This window comes from Furipterus horrens, unplaced genomic scaffold, assembly GCF_987537825.1.
Source record: "Furipterus horrens unplaced genomic scaffold, mFurHor1.1.pri manual_scaffold_9, whole genome shotgun sequence".
Lineage (NCBI taxonomy): Eukaryota > Metazoa > Chordata > Mammalia > Chiroptera > Furipteridae > Furipterus > Furipterus horrens.
This window is the reverse complement of record NW_028327179.1, coordinates 25,809,987-25,828,175: the sequence shown is the minus strand read 5'-3', so window position 1 is coordinate 25,828,175 and position 18,189 is coordinate 25,809,987. Positions and strand designations below refer to the sequence as shown.

General features: G+C 33.6%; 1 pseudogene; it reads right to left on the bottom strand.

The window, feature by feature from the left end:
* Positions 1-10,351: 10,351 nt before the first annotated feature.
* Positions 10,352-10,946, bottom strand: LOC150001473 (chromobox protein homolog 3 pseudogene; annotated as a pseudogene).
* Between the last annotated feature and the right edge of the window lie 7,243 nt (positions 10,947-18,189).

Here is an 18,189-nt window from a genome sequence, read left to right as displayed (position 1 = left end):
AATGCATAGCCTAGCGTTCAGCAGCCAACTGTGCTCAATATTAGGTCCTTCTTGAACCTCCAATAAAATGCCACACTCTTTTCCTTTTCCGCTCTGGCAATTAAAAGAATAATAGAAGGAAACCAAATTACTTGTTACAGGAAAATCCAAATGAGAAAATAATAAAAAAGATTGAATGAATACAATGGCAACAGCGCATCCAGAAGATAAAGTTAGAAAGAGAAAAATCAATCTGAATATCAAAGCCAACATTCAAATTAACATAACCTAACTTGAAAAATATCTCTTTATATTTATACAATTTGAATGTAACGATCAACTCAAACATAAGCTTGAGGTATTCATAGCAAATTTGTCAGAGTACCAATAACCAATTTTAAATGACAGTTCTTCAATATGAGATTCCTGAAGAAGACAGGCTAATGAATTAAAATATAATCTATGAGAACTCTCGTAAACTGTAAAGATGAAGTGAGATTTCCCTGTCCTATGGGGAAAAATAATGAACTGGAAGTGTGGGTATAACAGACACAGGAAGAAATAAAGCACTTTTCAAACTGCTCTCTATTGAATTGAGAGAAATAATCTGCCCAAAAACTGTAATCACAATATTTGCCCCAAACAGACCAACAGTCTTGAATAATAAAAGTAGCTCATTTATTAAAGATTTGAAAACTCAGACATATCAGAAAATAACTTGACAAAAACAGTATATTGTCGCAGGAATCAATTTTATGTTTGGAAACATTTGGTGGCCTTAAAATTATCCAAGTTAAAGTTAATAGCTATAAATCAGAATCATCTCTATTAAAATACTACTTACTATTCAATTACTTTTACCATAGAAATTCTGACTGTCAAAAAATAGAAACAAGGACCATGAAATAGGAAACATATCCAATTTATTAACTTTCTATGTGATTTATACAGCACAGCACAGCTCAAATAAATATAATGAAATTCAGTTATAGTTATTTCAATTCAATGTTTATTTATCAAATTAATTATATGAAACCAAGAGTAGCAATACTCAAAAATAATTTCTAAGTAATAGAACTATTTGTTCAACAGGTGTCAGATTGGATCTTAAATCTCTCTCTATAAATCTCATTTACCATGTCAAATTAATGTAAAGAGTTTATAACACAGAAATTGCAAATGTATTTCTAATGAATTTTAGACCCCAACAGAATGCTCTCAAAGACTTAATAATTCAATAAATAAACACAAACAAAATAACATTACAAACATTGTCATAAGATATTCATCATATATTCTCCATCACAACATGATTAAAATCCAAAACAAACTCTGTACCAGAAATAAAATGCACATTCATTTGTTTTTTTTCCATTGCCTAGAGGAATATATACCATAAGTCTCAATGTGTTGTATCTTATTTATATTTTCTAGGAGCATTTAGTGCATTACTAGACACAACCATACTGATATTTGTAATCCCATGCACTCAACAGGCATCCTTTGTATTAAAGAGAATTAAAAACTCACACAGCAACTCTATATTAGAAGTTGTAACTCCTGACTATGGAGAATGTGCAAACTTCTGGCCAAGATGGAGGTGTAAGTAGAAATGCTTCATGTCCTTCCACAATCATAAGAAGGATTACATCTACTTCAAAAGAAAAAACAACCAGAACTACCAGAAAATTGAACTGCATGGAAGTCCAGCAAACAAAAATATAAAGAAGTAATACTCATCCAGACAGGTAGGAGGGGAGAAGACGGGGAGCTGGGGTGGAGAGGGCGCAGAGAGATGGCAGCAAGGCTGGGGCTGTGGCCAGTCAGCAGAATGAGCATTCACAATATAAAAGCCTGGAGGTACACCTGGGGAGCAATCCCACTCCCAGGCCAAACTGCCCAGCTCACAGTTCTAGTGCTGGGAAAATAAAGCCTCATTGTTTTTGGCTGTGAAAACCAATGAGGACTAGGGTGGTCGGAGAAACTGCTGGTCTCTCAGGAGAGTACGTTTAGAGGGCCTCCATGGTCCTAGAACATACACAAACCCACCCACTCCAGGAGCCATTACCAGGGCAATAGCTAGAAGGGTGCCAGTCACATAGTCACATATGGAAAGCGGGTGAAGAGACTGAGTAAGGGGTGAGTGCCGAGCAAGTAGCATTGTTCCCTCACACAGCGCCACAACATGGTGAAACCAGTCGCCCAGCACTGACAATTAGCTAAGGCTCTGCCCCTTACAACATAAGAGGTGTGACAGCTCTACCTAATACACAGGTGCTAACACAGGAGGATATCAAGTTGAGGAGACAGAGAAGTATGGCCCAAAAGAGGGAGAAGATCAAGGCTCCAGAGGGAGAACTAAGTAAGGAGGAGATAACCAACCTAACAGATGTAGAGTTCAGAACACTGGTTATAATGATGCTCAGAGAAATGATTGAGTATGTCAAATGCATAAGGGAAGAAGTGAAGGCTATATTAAGTGAAATAAAGAAAAATATACATAAAACCAATGGTGACGAGGAGGAAGCGGAGTTCAAGTCAATGATTTGGAACATAAGGAAGAAATAAACAGTCAACTAGTACAGAATGAAGAAACAAGAGTTGAGAAAAACAAGAAGAGGTTTAGGAGCCTCTGGGACAACTTTAAACATCCAATATCTAAATCATAGGGGTGCTAGAAGAAGAGAAAAAGTAAGAAATTAAAAACTTATTTGAAAAAAAAATGAAGAAAATCTTTCTTAATTTGGCAAAGGAAATAGACATACAAGTCCAGGAAGCACAAAGAGTTCTAAACAAGCTAGATCCAAAAAACACCACACCAAGACACATCATAATTAAAATGCCAAAGGTTAAAGATAAAAAGAGAATCTTAAAAACAGCAAGAGAAAAGCAGAGAGTTACCTACAAAGGAGTTCCCATAAGACTGTCAGCTGATTTCTCAAAAGAAACTTTGCAGGCAAGAAAGGACCAGCAAAAAGTATTCAAAGTGATGAAAAAAACGGATGTATAACCAAGATTACTCTATCCAGAAAAGCTATTATTTAGAATGAAGAGCAGATAAAATTCTTCCCAGACAAGGTAAAGCTAAAGGAGTTCATCATCACAAAGCCCATATTACATGAAATGTTAAAGGAACTTATTTAAGAAAAAGAAGATAAACACTACGAACAGTAAAATGACAACAAACTCACAACTATCAACAAGTGAATCTAAAAAACCCACAACAAATAAACAACTAGAACTGGAACAGAACCATACATATGGAGATCATGTGGAGGATTATCAGTGGGGAGGTGGAAAGAGGAGGGTGGGGGAAAAGGTGCAGGGATCAAGAAGCATAACTGGTAGGTTCAAAATAGACAGGGGGACATTAAAAATAGTAAAGTAAATGCAGAAGCCAAAGAACTTATATGCATGACTAATGGACATGAACTAAGGGGGGACATTGCTGGAGGCAAGGGGGAAATATTGGGACAACTATAATAGAATAATCAATAAACATACTTAAAAAAAAAAAAAAGAAAATGTGCAAGTTGACATTGTGGAGCCATTTTAAAATGAAGCCAGAGCAGCCATTTGAGAGGAACTGCCTTGTACATTTTGCTCCTTGAACTGTTTGGACTCGGCAAAACCAACATTATCCCACAAACAGTTTGTAAAACCAGCAAAAGGAAAATGGACATTCTAACCACAAGGAGTGATTATTTTAGACTCTCTATCAACTACCAGTCATGTATAGCTAAGGAACAACAGAAATTTATTTTCATGTGATTATTCTTTTCCTTCTCTCATAAAAACTCCTTGCCTTCACTGTAATTGGGATACTTTTTGAGTTTTTACTTGAATATGTGCTCCCCAAATTGTAATTCTTTGATCCCAAATAAACACTTGCTGAATCTCATCTCAGATTTTTAATTTTAGGCTAATAGAAACCAAATGAAATTATACATGTTTTCCTTAAGGAATATTTTTTCCCAGAATAAAGTTCAATTTTTGAAGCAGAAGACAGAATCCACGATTTTTTAGTTGTTGACATCCACTTCAATTAAAATCAAATACTGTGATTCAATTAAAGTCAACATATGACATCATAATTAATCAGTACTTTATTCCCTCACTAAAACTCCAGCTTACTACTTGTGATTTTTATTAAGTGCTGACCTACAAAATGCCACACTTTATTTTTACCAATTGATAATTCTTTTAACTTTATGGGTACTTGTTGATTATGAGATAGAAATATAAACCTGCATTGTGCTGTCTTAAAGTTTAAACTTCCAGGTATTAGAAGCTATGTTTTTGCAGCACATCAAAAAGTATATTATATTTTTTGCCAATCTGACAAAAAATAGATATAATTTTTATTTATTCACACCAACTGGCAATCATTGTTAGTTGTTGTTATTTTCTTTCTTTCTTTCTTTCTTTCTTTCTTTCTTTCTTTCTTTCTTTCTTTCTTTTCTTCAACAATCTAAAGAAAAAGAAGTCAGTGCCCCTAAGTAGTCAGGTACTTCATGTTTTTAAAATTCTTGCCGCACACCAGTGTGTTGCAGCAAAGAGATTGAAAATCGCTGCTTTAACCATTTGAAGTAATATTTATAATGTTCTCTCATTCTATCTTCCCCTTACTATAATTGGGAAAATTTGGTTTTTAAAAACTAATATATAATTTCACGATTATCTTTCAAGAAATATATTTCAAACTGTAAAGGGTAACCATGCTAATAGGTCTTCAATGAAGGCAGATGTAAGTCAGAGAGGTCACTTGAGGTCACACTACAGGGAGTAAGGCAGAGACTGCAATTAGTCCAAAGAAGAAAACTTATACACTTGATCAAACTGCCTTAAATAAATTTTGAGGGTTTTTTTGTTTGTTTGTTTGTTTTAATCAGTTTCCAAAACCACTCTCTATACTGGTAAATATAAAGAAAGACCTCAATTGTAGAAGGATTTTAGATATCAGACTCAATTTGAGTATTCCTAAATTAGGGGTATCAAAAATTCAATCTCAAATATTTTAGCTTGTAGTAGTCATTTTTTGAAAATCAAGCATGAATCCATTCTCTGGTTATAGTATACTTATTTTCCTTGTGAGTAGTGATTAACTTTATTTTTTTTTCTTTATGTGCTTTCAAAGGAACTGACTGTCAGAAAAGCCATTTGAGTCAGGAATGGACAATCAGAACATTTCATTTTCATTGGACACAGTGATAAATTTAGCCTTGGGCATGTGAACAAAGTAGGGAGAGAAAATGGGAATATTTACTGATATTTTAGAGAAAGCTGCATACTGTTTTCTTCATATTTGAAACAGTTAAGATATAAAATTAGGACCACTGTCAGCCATCCTGCTAATCATGAAGTCTAAAAGAAAAGGTAACTCGGAAGAAAGAATCAAGAGGTGGTGTAGTAGGCTGAGTAATGCCCCCTTCCCAAAAGTGTCCAGGTCCTAATCCTTAGAAGCTGTGAACACATTACCTTATAAACCAAAAGTGACATTGCATATGTGAATAAGTTAAGAATCTTAATGGGGAGTTTATCTCACATTATGAAGGTAGGCCCTACATGTAATCATGAGGGTCTTTGTAAGAGGTAGACAAGATCAGTGAGGAGAAGGTGGCAAATGTGATGATGAAAGCAGAGATGTAAGCGATGCTGCCAGGAGCCAAGGAATGCTGGCCTGCAGCTTTTAAAAACTGAAAGAGGCAAAATAGAGGTTCTCTCCTAGAGCCTCCAAAAGATTCTGCCAGTATCTTGATTTTAGCCCCTTTAAGACTCATTTAGAACTTCTGACCTACAGAACCGTAAAAAAAAAAAAAAAAAGTTTGTATTGCTCTAAACAACTAAATGTGTGGTGATATGTTACAGTAGCAATAGGAAACTAACGCAGAAGGAGAAACACTGAGTTCTGGTGATTTCCTCAATCCCAGTCTGAATAAAGCCAACATTACCCCTAGAATTTTTTAATTTTAGCAATTTTGGCTGAGTTTTCTTTTATTTTCAACCAAAATTATTCTAATAAAGGAACCAAATCAGGCTTCAGCTGAGATTGATTAAAATAATATTATTTTGTCAATCTAATTCCTACATGATCTCATATTCAACAACTTGTCTTCCCTTTATTTCCTTACTTAAAGTGCTTTGAACGAATTTCATTATCTTAATAGGATTCTATCATTTAAACCTATGGAGGTATTTTTGATACCTAATTTTCCTTCCAATCTATTAGTTAATTTTATTAGTGTTATGCCATTGGCTTATTTTCAAAATATATGCCAAATTTCTCCACTAATTAACTCACATATTAATTGACATCATGTACATATAGTTATACTACTATCTCTGAAACAATTTGAATTTGCAATTTACTTAAGTCACATTCTATATATGTTCCTAACATAAGTGTAACTTAAATTATTTGTTAAAATTTGATGTATTTTTAATGCCTACTTCTATAGAAGTATCAACTTAAAAAATTTAGTTTGCCTGAAATTCCTCTTATCATACTCATGTCAATTACATTGATCACTAACCTTTTTTTGTTCATTTAGGTTGTTTTATAAAACTTACATTTTATTCTAAATAACCCATCTCAAGAGAACTAGCCTACATACTTCTTTGTTTTTTACTTTATTGAGATATCATTCACATTTCACAAAACTCAGTTATTTAAAATCTACAATTCAATGATTTTTAGTGCATTCACAGAGTGTAACATTACCACAATCTAGTTTTAAAACATTTTTTACCCCAAATAGAAAAACTGTGCCTATTGTCAGTCACTCCTTTTTCTACCCCCACTCCCCTCCCTGGTAACTATTAATTTACATCCTGTTGTACTGAGTTACCTGTCCTAGACTGTTCATATCATGGAGCCATACAACATGTAGTCTTTTGTGACTGTCTTTTTTAGTATTTATCATTTAAAATTACCATTTATTAACAATAGTAATTACTTCTGCAAGTGTTTCTGAGTTCCTTGAGATAGAATTCATCTAGATCTAGTTTTTCAAATTAATTTAACACAAATAGATGTTCTCTCATGAGTTGGGCTCTCCCTACTCTTTATAATGTTTGTATTATCTTTTGGACTTTTAGAGTGTTTCTCAATGGAAAAGAAAAAAGAAATAATGCAGAAGACAAGTAGGTCTACTTTACCCTACTGTCATTAAGGTAGTATTAGCCAGAACTGGCTATGTACATTTCTGTTTATCTTTTCCTCCAAGGAAGGGGAATTGCCTTTGCTGGGAAAGGCCCTCTTGTGGTAGGTGAGCCTCTGCAGGGGAGGAATGGCTATGTGCTGCTGCTAAACACTTTCAGAAAGGCCCAAATCAACTTGCTAGAGTACTGGAGAGACTTGGTTTGTTCAAGAGAAGGAGGGAGAAATGAAAAATAGAAAGATAAGAGGGTAGAGGAGAAGACCAGAAGGGTAATGGAAACTTATGTAATACTGATACACTCCTCTGATCTCATGAACATTAAGTGAGGCTTCTAAATTCATGAAGTATTTACTGTGCATGAATTTTTCTGGAAACTGGTGAAGCATCAAATTTTCACATGCAGATTGACGTGGGGCAACATGGCAATAGCAAGTAAAGATTCAGGAAAGAAGAGCTGGTAATTACAAGAAGACCCTGGAAAGTTTAGAGAAATCTTGAAGAGGTTTAAGGTTGTGGCATTGGCCTTCAAAATAAAACTCCCTAGAAGTCGAGAGTCAAGGAGGCACAAACTGGCAACCAAGTTGGGGATAAGGTCTTTGGTGGAGGAAGCTTTTTAGAGGTCTGTCAACTTGATTATTTTTGCAGGTTATAATTTATTCTTGGATTCTAATATAACTTCTTATTAATTATGCTTCTTTTAGTTGCATTTTTTCTATGTTTTTGTTAGATTTAGAGTTTTCTTCCCTTCTGATATTGGTGAGAATCATACTTGTTGAAGTCTCCATTCTTTTTAAGCTGAATTCCCATACAGAAACTATCACCTTAGAAATGATATTAGTTTGCTAGGGCTGCTATAAGAAAATACTACAGACTGGTAGCTAAACAACAGAAATTTGTTTTCTGACAGTTCTGAAGGCTAGAAGTCCAAGATCAAGGTGTCAACAGGGTTGTTTCCTTCGGTGGCCTCTCTCCTTGCCATGCATATGACTGCCTCCTCACTGTGCCCACACATGGCCATCCCTGTGTCTCTGTCATAATCTCTTCTTATAAAGACACCAGCCATATGGAATAGGGCCTGCTCTAATGATCCCATTTTAATTTAATAATCTCTTTAAAGATCCTGTCTTCAAATACAGCCATGTTCTAAGGTACTATTTAAGGTTCTACAGGTTAAGGCTTCAACATAATAGATTTGGAGGGAAGTAATTCAACACATACAGTAACATAATCATATTTTCTCAGAAATTATGTCCTCTAATTTGTCAAAATCTTCTGTATCATATATTATACAAAACTTTCTCTTTATACTGTGTGCACTCCCTTATCATCATAATGGCAATAATTGTTTTCCATCAAAAATTACATATATCTAAAAATACACATAATTACACAATCAGAAGTCCCAATACTGGTAGGTTTGTGTCTTCATCTTCTAGAGGAGAAGCTTTATTTTTCATATACTGAATTGTGTGCATGGTGTCTTTATGAGTGTATTAATCTTATGTACTCACATTATCCTAATTATTGTTAAAAGGGATTCATTTTTAGTCTTACCACTGAACTTACACATTTTAATAAAATGAATATACACAGAATTATCTGTTGGACAATTGCCTATTGACCAATGCCAATTGCTATTGGAATTGGGTTAGAAGTCTCAGATTGTAAGAAATGGATAAAAATGAAGAAGGAAGAGACAGAAAACAGAGTAGAAAAATTCAGTCAAGAGAACACAAGAAACCCAATGACAGACATGAAAGTAAAATTTAAGCCTTTCACCACTCTGTGACATGTTTTTGCTATTAGACCATGATACCTAGATAAGTGTTATAGAAATTTCACCATTTCTAAAAGTGCCATCGCATTCTCTCCTACCTAATTTCTAATATATTACAGAGATTTTATGAAAATTAATTGTGGAAAAAAGGCCCAAAGTACTTTGAGGTTCTCTGAAGAAAGACATGAAATAAAACTAAGTAATTGTCATTATTATCAATACTATTCATTAAACAGGTCTGATAGTTGCAGAAAGGTCACTCATGGGACTGAAAAAAACTAATGTTGAAGTCAGCAATATATTAAATTGATTAATATTTTTTTCAATATAAAACTATTTATTGACCACTGTTTACCAGTATTTACAATAAAGTAAACAATATACAGTTGGATAACATTCGGTTTACTACAGAGTTAGTTTTTCCTGGCTTCTACTGAACCAATAACCCAAATACTGAGACTGAGCCTACATGTAAGGAATGAGCTGGAATAAAAATATGCAGGTCAAGATTTAGGATTATGGAAGTTTGCTCATCCATTTATTCCAGCAGGCCTAAATTGCCAAGGTTTCTAATGACTTGATTAGGTTTCCATGAATAAAGTTTTACACACTCCATGATCATAACTTTTCAGTCAATATAACACAGGGATTTTAACTTTAAAGGAATGACTTACTAGGTGAAACCTTTAAGTCTTGCTTGCCTAATTAAAACACACCAGGGTTTGCCTAGTTACTTCATTTGGGAAGGGACATTGTTGGTAGTGATAACATTTTCCTTTCAGGGGTTTTGCAAAAAAAAACAAAACTTGCATTTATAATTGTAGATACAGACATGGATTCTGATATGGCTCTTAAACTGTCCAATTTAAACTGCTTACATGATATTCAAATTGCCCAATTAATTAAAAATTATCTATTTAATTTCAAAGGTTAAAACTTCGGGAAGAAGTTCAATTTAACTTGACGTGATTTATTTCTTAGGTTGTTGAAAATGATGGCAGCCAAGAAACACGAGCTTATCTATGGTTGTGAAATGCCTTTTGTTTTGGATAAAAAGGAAAAAATAAAAAAGGAAACCATTTACATATGTATACATGCCAACCACTCCCCACCAAATAAACAAAAATACCCACAATGGTCCTTATGCATATATGACTTAAACACAAATTCTGACTGAGAAACAACAGCGGAGGTTACCCTCGACATTTAGAAAGGTGCTCTCTAACTCAGAGGAAAGAATATACCACGGTATCAAATGTTTTTTTCTGATAAAGGAAACAACTACAGAAAGCTTTTGTTCCAAAGTAACCAGTGCTACAGATAAGCTACAGATGCAACCCCCCACAACTCCCCCAGTACTACTTCAAAACAAACATGATTGTTATTAGAATGTAGTTATTTCTTTACGCTATTAAATAAAAAAAACAAGACCCAAATTTTATATATATATAAATATATATAAAAAGCAATGCAAAGAATTATTGGGCTTCGTCTTCTGGACAAGAATGCCAAGTTAGTCTCTCTTCATAAAAGGCAATTACAATTTGAGGACACTTCATATTTGCCTCTTTTGCCAGTACCAAATCTGCCTCATCTGAATCTTTCCATTTCATGAGAAACATTAATTCTCCACTGCTGTCTGTGGCACCAATTATTCGTTCAGGATCAAGACCTCTGGCAACGCCTCTTGGTTTATCAGCGGCATCTCTTTTCTTCTTTGATTTGCTATCATCAGATTCACTGTCAGATAAAGACTTTCTTTTTGTACCATCTTCTTCTTTACCAGCTTTTTGAGAATTAAGAAATGCTTCAATTAACTCTGGACAATCTAAGTTTTCTTCAGGTTCCCAGGTATTGTCAGCATCTGTGAATCCCTTCCACTTCAGGAAATACTCCACCTTCCCATTCACTACACGTCGGTCCAATACTTTTTCCACTACAAATTCTTCAGGCTATGCCTCTGCAACTTTCTTACTCTTTCCATTCTGTTTCTTTCCCATTTTTTGCAATGTAGTTTTTTTGGAGGCCATTTTTTACTGCAGAGTTGAAGAGCTATTATTCACCGCTTCCCCACTGCTCCAGCTCCCGAGTCCATGACGTCTCTGGCCCTGCACGCCTTCTAAATTGATTAATATTAAAAATGGTATGTAAGAATCATTGCCCTCAGAAATTTATCTTTTATTAATCAAATTATTAAATATAAGTAGTAAAACAGTACTTCATGAATATCAACAAACTCAGCGTTCTCAGATAACCCATAAAGACTAAATCTGCCCTTAGGCATATGTAGACTTGTCTTTACACATAACAGTCCACAATCAGGATATTAAATATTTACAGCTCTAGGCTTAGCACCTGACTTCTTAAGTAATCTTATAAGGCACCACTTGAGTGATATGATGCTACATAAAATCAACTCTATAGTTTTGATAAGCAGAAAGCTTTTTAGTAGGTGTCATTGTGGTCTCAAAAAACGTGAACTGTTTAAGCCAGGAATCTAACATTGAGCAAAATGCAAATGAGAAGATCAATTGTTTTTGTATACATTGTCAGAACTATCCACTTTGCACAGTCATCAGAAACATACACTATGTAAAATAATTTGTATATTAATTTCAATGAGACATTTTGATGCCCTAAAGAACTTGGGTGCATCAGGATTCAAAAATATTTCCCTACCCAATACATCTAAAATGTCAGCCAAAATAAATGTACCTATACAAGCTTTACATTCACATATCTGAGTTACTGTACATCTTGACAGAGCTACATTATTATGTGCTAATAAAAATGTCAATTTGTTATAGAGACTTCTAAGTTATTACTCATCTCTTATGAAATGTGTGAATTTGTTTACTTTTATGTGCACATGTAGTTTTTAAAAACTACAAATAAAAAAAAAATAGAGAAGTTATTCTTAGCAGACCAGCCTTACAAAATACTAAAGGAAGTTCCTCAAGATTAAAGCAAAAGAACTCAGAGAGTAATTTGAATCAATAAAAACAAAGAGCACCAGTAAATATAATTGTGTTTATAATAAAAGAATAAACACTTTTTTCTTTCTTCTCATAACTTATTTTTAAACAATTGAATAAAATTATATGTAATGATATAATGTTGGGCTTGTAACATAGAACAATGTAATTTATGTGTAATATAGTACAGTATTTGCCAATAATAGCCCAAAGACAGTGAGTGAGAGCAAACTGTTTGAGCTAAGAGATTGCTAAAGGTGGTAACTAATAATTACAACAACTATATATTTATAACTTAATAGGTGTAATATGTATAGCAATAATACCACAAAAAGGAGGAAAAGGGAATAGCACTATATAAAATAATATTTCTGTGTATCACTGAAATTGAGCTACTATATACCTGCAGATAATTCTGATAAGTTTAGATGTAAATGGAAACACTAGAGCAATCGCGATATATATAATGAAAAACTCATTAAACAAATTAAAATGCTACATTAGAACATATTTTACTTAATGCAAAAGAAAATACAAAGGAAGAACAGAGGGGCAAAAACATAAAAAATTAAAAACTAAAAGTAAAATGGTGGGTGTAAATACAACTATAATAACAATAACATTCAATATGAATGGATTAAACAACCCAATCAAAATGCAGAGACTGACTGACTAAAATTTTTTTTAACCATAATGTTGCAATCCTAATGCCCAGTGTGATGATGGTATTAGAAGGTGGAGCCTTTGAGAGGGGCTTAAACCATGAGAGTGGAGCCTTCAAGAATGCTACTAATGTTCTTATAAGAGAGACCCACAGGGATCTCTCACCTCTTCCCCATGCGAGGACACAACACCAGGCTCTGGCTGTAAACCAGGTACAAAGCCCTCACCTGGCCAAGCTGGCACCATAATCTCAGACCTCCTGCCTCCACAACTGTGAGGAATGTGTTTCTGTTTTTTATGAGCTACCCGATATGTGGAGTTGTGTTACAGAAGCCTGCGTGGACTAAGTAGTACCACCCTTGCAGGAAACACCATATGCATAGAATATATTACTTTGGTCTAAGAACATACCAAACAAATGATACTTTTGAAAAATCAACATAATTAAAGACATGTGAAATTTTTGTTTCACATGAGGGAACAGTTAATAAGTCCATTGGTAGTTTTTGAGTTATTTGGCTAAATGATTCTACCATGGATGCTGTTTTAAACAACATTTTTGGTTTTTGTCCTACACATCCACAGGTGTTATTTGAATTTCACAAGATATAAAAACAGTAAAGCAAGGTCATTATATAGTGGAGTTTGCTTTGCAATGTTCGTATTAAGACCAAGGTTTCCATCTGTCCTGAAAACTTTATAACCACAGGAAGATGTTGGCTGTGCCTAAGGTATGACTTTATCCATTAAATTAAATATTAATGGCCACTACCATGATATTACAGGGCTTTTTTATTAATGAATAAAATATGGTATCAAATGTTATTAAATAGACACAAGTAATAGGTCACAGGTATAGCTAATAGGCAAGATTTGCACTTATCTAATTTTGTATTTGCATATTGATTGTATAGCTTCAAAGTGTTTTTTTGCATATGGTGTTTCATTGGATCCTCACAATGTGGTCTAAAATCCAGAATAAAGCAAGAGAAAATATCCCTATACCAATAATATTTTCATTTTTATGGTGAAACATGGCTAAAAGTCATCCAGTGTCATGCATTTTATAAAGAAAAATAATGGTTTTTCTTCCAATATTCAAGAGGGTAATCAGATCATATGCTTAACATTTAGCTAGTATAGATTTACGCCTGACCTAGGCTATTATAAATGTATGAACTTTGTTCAAAAAAGCCATTTCTATTTGCAGCTAATCAAATGAGTTATTTTTTTAAGATAGTATCCTAGCAACTTCAGACAGAAGAGGAAGTCCTGGCTGATGTTAGAAAGAGATTTGTTTATCACATACCCAGATCTAATTTCTGAATGTGCTTCAAAGCATTTCTTTGATCAAACAATTATCAAAATTTTTCTGTTATAGAACTAAAAAGGGTGAAAAAAGTCTTCATTTTACAATTTCTGAATTTGAGAGGCTCATAGAGAGACAATAGCAGTTGTCACTTTTAAGAAACAGGTTTCTTTAAGGAATATTTTAATGAGACAGCGTCTCTCAAATAAATCCAATAAGTTATCAATAACCAAATATCTAACTAAATCTTTTTGAATATTATTGGGCTGAAAACTAAGTAATCAGATGCTTTCCAACCAGTTATAAAGTAAACCTTTCCTGGCATATTGTCTAATTACATATCTCAATCAGTGACAGATTAAAGAGTATTTAAGCCTTTAACATTACTTCCAATCCTATGGGAGATCAGGTTCTTTGCTTTCAACCTATACTCTGATTTGAAGCCACAACTTAAAAAATTTTAAAAAACTAACACCAACTCAGAAGCATTGAGTCTAGTTTGTTTAGGATATTCTATGACTTCAGTCTCTGTTAAACTTCTCTCAGCAATGTGGTATGTAACATGAGGGACACTGAACTGGAGATATGGCCTTTATTGTACAAATTTTCATGCAGAAGTACAAGAGCCCTATCCATTGGTCAGAATAGGCCAGAGAAAGAGACAGGAGCTTCAATAGTTAAGTCCAAATTTGGGGGTATTGGTATCTCAGGAAATTATCTAACCTAGACCATAAAATAAATAATGGAATAGCAACTGGCCCATGTAGAACTATGCATCTGGATTTAAGGAAGACACATCAACAAGATGTGCAGAGAAAAATCTCAATTTTGCCAAGTTTTATAATTTGCAATGCCATGGGATTTTATATATGCAAAGTAAAGATATGTATTTCACTTCTTGAATTTTATAATTTATCATTAATTCCTAACAACCAAGGAACATACACACCTGTAATGGTTAAAGTTTCACTCCCACAAATTTTCCCTCTCTGAATATAGAAAAAAATCCCTAAAACTATTAAATAGCTTTCTTGGTTACCTTCTTCTTATCAGTCCCTGTGAAATAATCTCTATTAAAGAATGTAGGTTAGGACAGGAGCAAGGTTGAACATCATGCATACTGAAAATAATAATGTTAAGAAGCAAGATGTGGTACAATTCAATTAAATCAGGAAAGAAAAGAAATCATCTCCCCTTAACTGATAACAGAAACTGGCAATAATAACATCTAACTTCTGTTAAGTGCTGGGCTTTATGATAAATTCTTTATATACATTAGCTCATATAATTTTTACAACAATCCTACAAGGTAGAAATAATTATTATGCCCAATTTGTAGATGAAGAAAATTAGGCTTACACAGGTTAGGCAACTTTCCCAGAGTTATTTTTAAAAAAAAGAAAAAGACAAAGTTGGAATTCAACTGAGGTGTTTCTCCTCTCAAACTTTCGGGCTTGTACATATTACACAGACTTCCATTGATCCATCAATGTCAGATATCTCTAGAAAATGTGAAATACCTAGTTCTTGGACCCAGCAAATCTTATAAGATTATATTTAGAAATACAAGCCATGCCTTGCCTCCTATAAACAATTTCCCCATATCAGTAATTTCAATTTGGGCATTCATCAGGTACAATTGACTTCGTCTGACTAAAACATAACACCCTGTCCCCAAATAAAAATGTTTTAAGCAAAATAGATGTTTATTTTTCCATATAACAGGAAAAGTTCAATTTTACAGAGCCCAGGGCTACAATAAAAATACCACGAGCATGTGGGATCCAAGCTTAGTCTGTCTTTATATACCTTAATAATAAGAACTGGCTTCCATTGATAACATTGCATTGTGGTCCAAGATAGATGCTTAGAGTTAACCACCTTGTCTGAGGCATGGAGAAGGAAGGGGAAGGAAGACGAAGGAAGAGGAAATGGGCACCTCTCCCAGATGAGTCCATATACTTTAAAAATAAATAGTTTAGAAACACCAACACCACATCTTGCACTCACATCTCATTGTTCACCCATGATTTCATGGAAGTTTGAAAAATGTAGTCTTTCAACTGGACCGGCTTTTATTAGTAAAGTAGAAAGCATGTAATAGATGTTATGTCAACATGTAGCAGTTACTACCACTGAGAGAGAGAGCAAGACAATCACCAGTAAGTCTTTTTAATACCTGCTAAGAAACTGTATCTAAGTCAAAGTCAGCAAATAAAGTATGGCATCTGGTAGAAGGAACATTTATTGATTCCCTCAGGAACATGTAAAGGACACAAATCTCATAATTAGAATTCTATTGCTGGTTTAGTAAACAAATATTCTTATAATCATTTATAATTTAAAGTTTACTAATTCAATATGAAATACAAATGTGACACAAGTAATAAAGAACTCATAAGGAAAATCCTAAGCTACTACATAACACATCTGTCTCATTTCTTCCACTTCATTTGGCTCCATTCCCTGGAAAGAGTTCATGAACTTGTAGCAAACTCTGGTCAGATGCCTAAAATTAACATCCCCAATCTCACACTCTGTGTTTCCATTTTCTTCATTAACATATGTTATCTCAGATGTAGCATCTTCTCCTCCACTTCTGTAAACCTAAATAGATTAGAATAAATCTCTGGAAGCATATTTAATCTACCTCATGAGCAAATATTCTTTATTCTCTGCCATTTCACTGAGAGAAAATCACATAGTCCCTACCTCTGCTTCCTCTTTCAAAACTTTATTATATTCTTTTCATTTTCTTTCAAGTAATCACACATGCATTTTTTCTTCCCTCAGTTGCAATATCCTGAATAATTATCATGTATAATAAAATGTGTTAGAGTAAACATCTGATGTGGCTTCATGGTATAGAAGGCGAGCTTATAGGTAGAAATGATAGAGAAGCATATTTTACTGACTACTTTCCTAACCTTTGGAGTTGCTGCATACTGAATAAGACTACCTCAAAGCAGAGACAGTAAACACTATACACATTCAAGCAAAGGCTAAATGCCCACTAGCAGGGATACTAAAAAGTGCATTGTTATATTAGGTTGAGGGTCAACTGATATCCTAACATCTTGTCCCACACAAATCTTTTGTAGAAATTAAAAATAAATTAAGTTGTACCACAACCTCCAAATGATAGCTAATAAACTTCATATTTTATTGGATATTAGTCTAGCTGGTAAAATTACACTCAGTCCTCTTATGGGAGTGCCTGTGTGAAAGAGTTAATTCTAATTATATAGTAAATTTCAGATCTAGCATTGACATAGGGAAGAGAAGCAAAGAGTATTATTAAATAGAGATGATAATTGCACTGATTTTTATTGCTTTTAGGAAAACTTAAAACTTAATCAGCTTTTCAAGTGTCTCATTACTTACATTGATGACAAAAAATTAAATGTTAGAGAAAATGCCAAGAGCGCTGAAGGAAGCTAGATAAAAATCTATCTCTCCATTATCATCATTTACTGTATTAAATCAAGTTAAGTAACACTGGAAAACATAATAGTGGTCTATGAATATAAACTAATTGATTTCATTGGTCAAAACTATTGAGCAAATTAATATAATTTCAAATTGTTTTAAGATAAAACATTTCTATTTTACCATAAAAATAATAATTTTTTTTTCTAAGACTGATTTAATGACTTTTTATTTTTTAAATATCAAATAGATTAAGGTCATCCTGACACTGGGCTTTCAAATTTCAATAATTTCACATCTAAATACTCCACAAAGTACAAACAGAATTTGAATGGAGAAAAGACACAGGGATCACAGTGTGTGCTGCATCATACATTTCACTTTTGATTTTCCTGTCGATATTGTAGCACTTTAATAAAAAATGAGGCTATTTCTCATGAAATAACATGTATGTTCATGTAGTCAGCTAGAGGGGTGGAGACTAAAAGAAATATAGTTATGATCTAGAACTCCTGAAAGCTGTTAGAAAAAAGAATTAGCAAAGAAATTTCTTTAATTTATGAAGAGAGTTAAGAATACATGAGGCACAGGGTGCTGATTCAATTTCATCTGGAATATGGAAAATAGCAATATTAACATAGTTATTACGAGAAAAATAGCTTGCTTATGTTATTGCAAAGCACTCTAATGAGTAAACTGATATGATGATTAATATTAAAATACAGTATGCTTTAAGTTTTTGGTGATATTTTATATTAACTGATTTTTAAAATGGTTTTCTCTTTTACTGCATCAGTTTGCTATAGAAATCTCTGAACTAATGTCTTAAAAGTAGTGTGTTACAATGATACGCACAATAAATTGAAACAGTAAAAACTTGTAGTCTAGACTAATAGA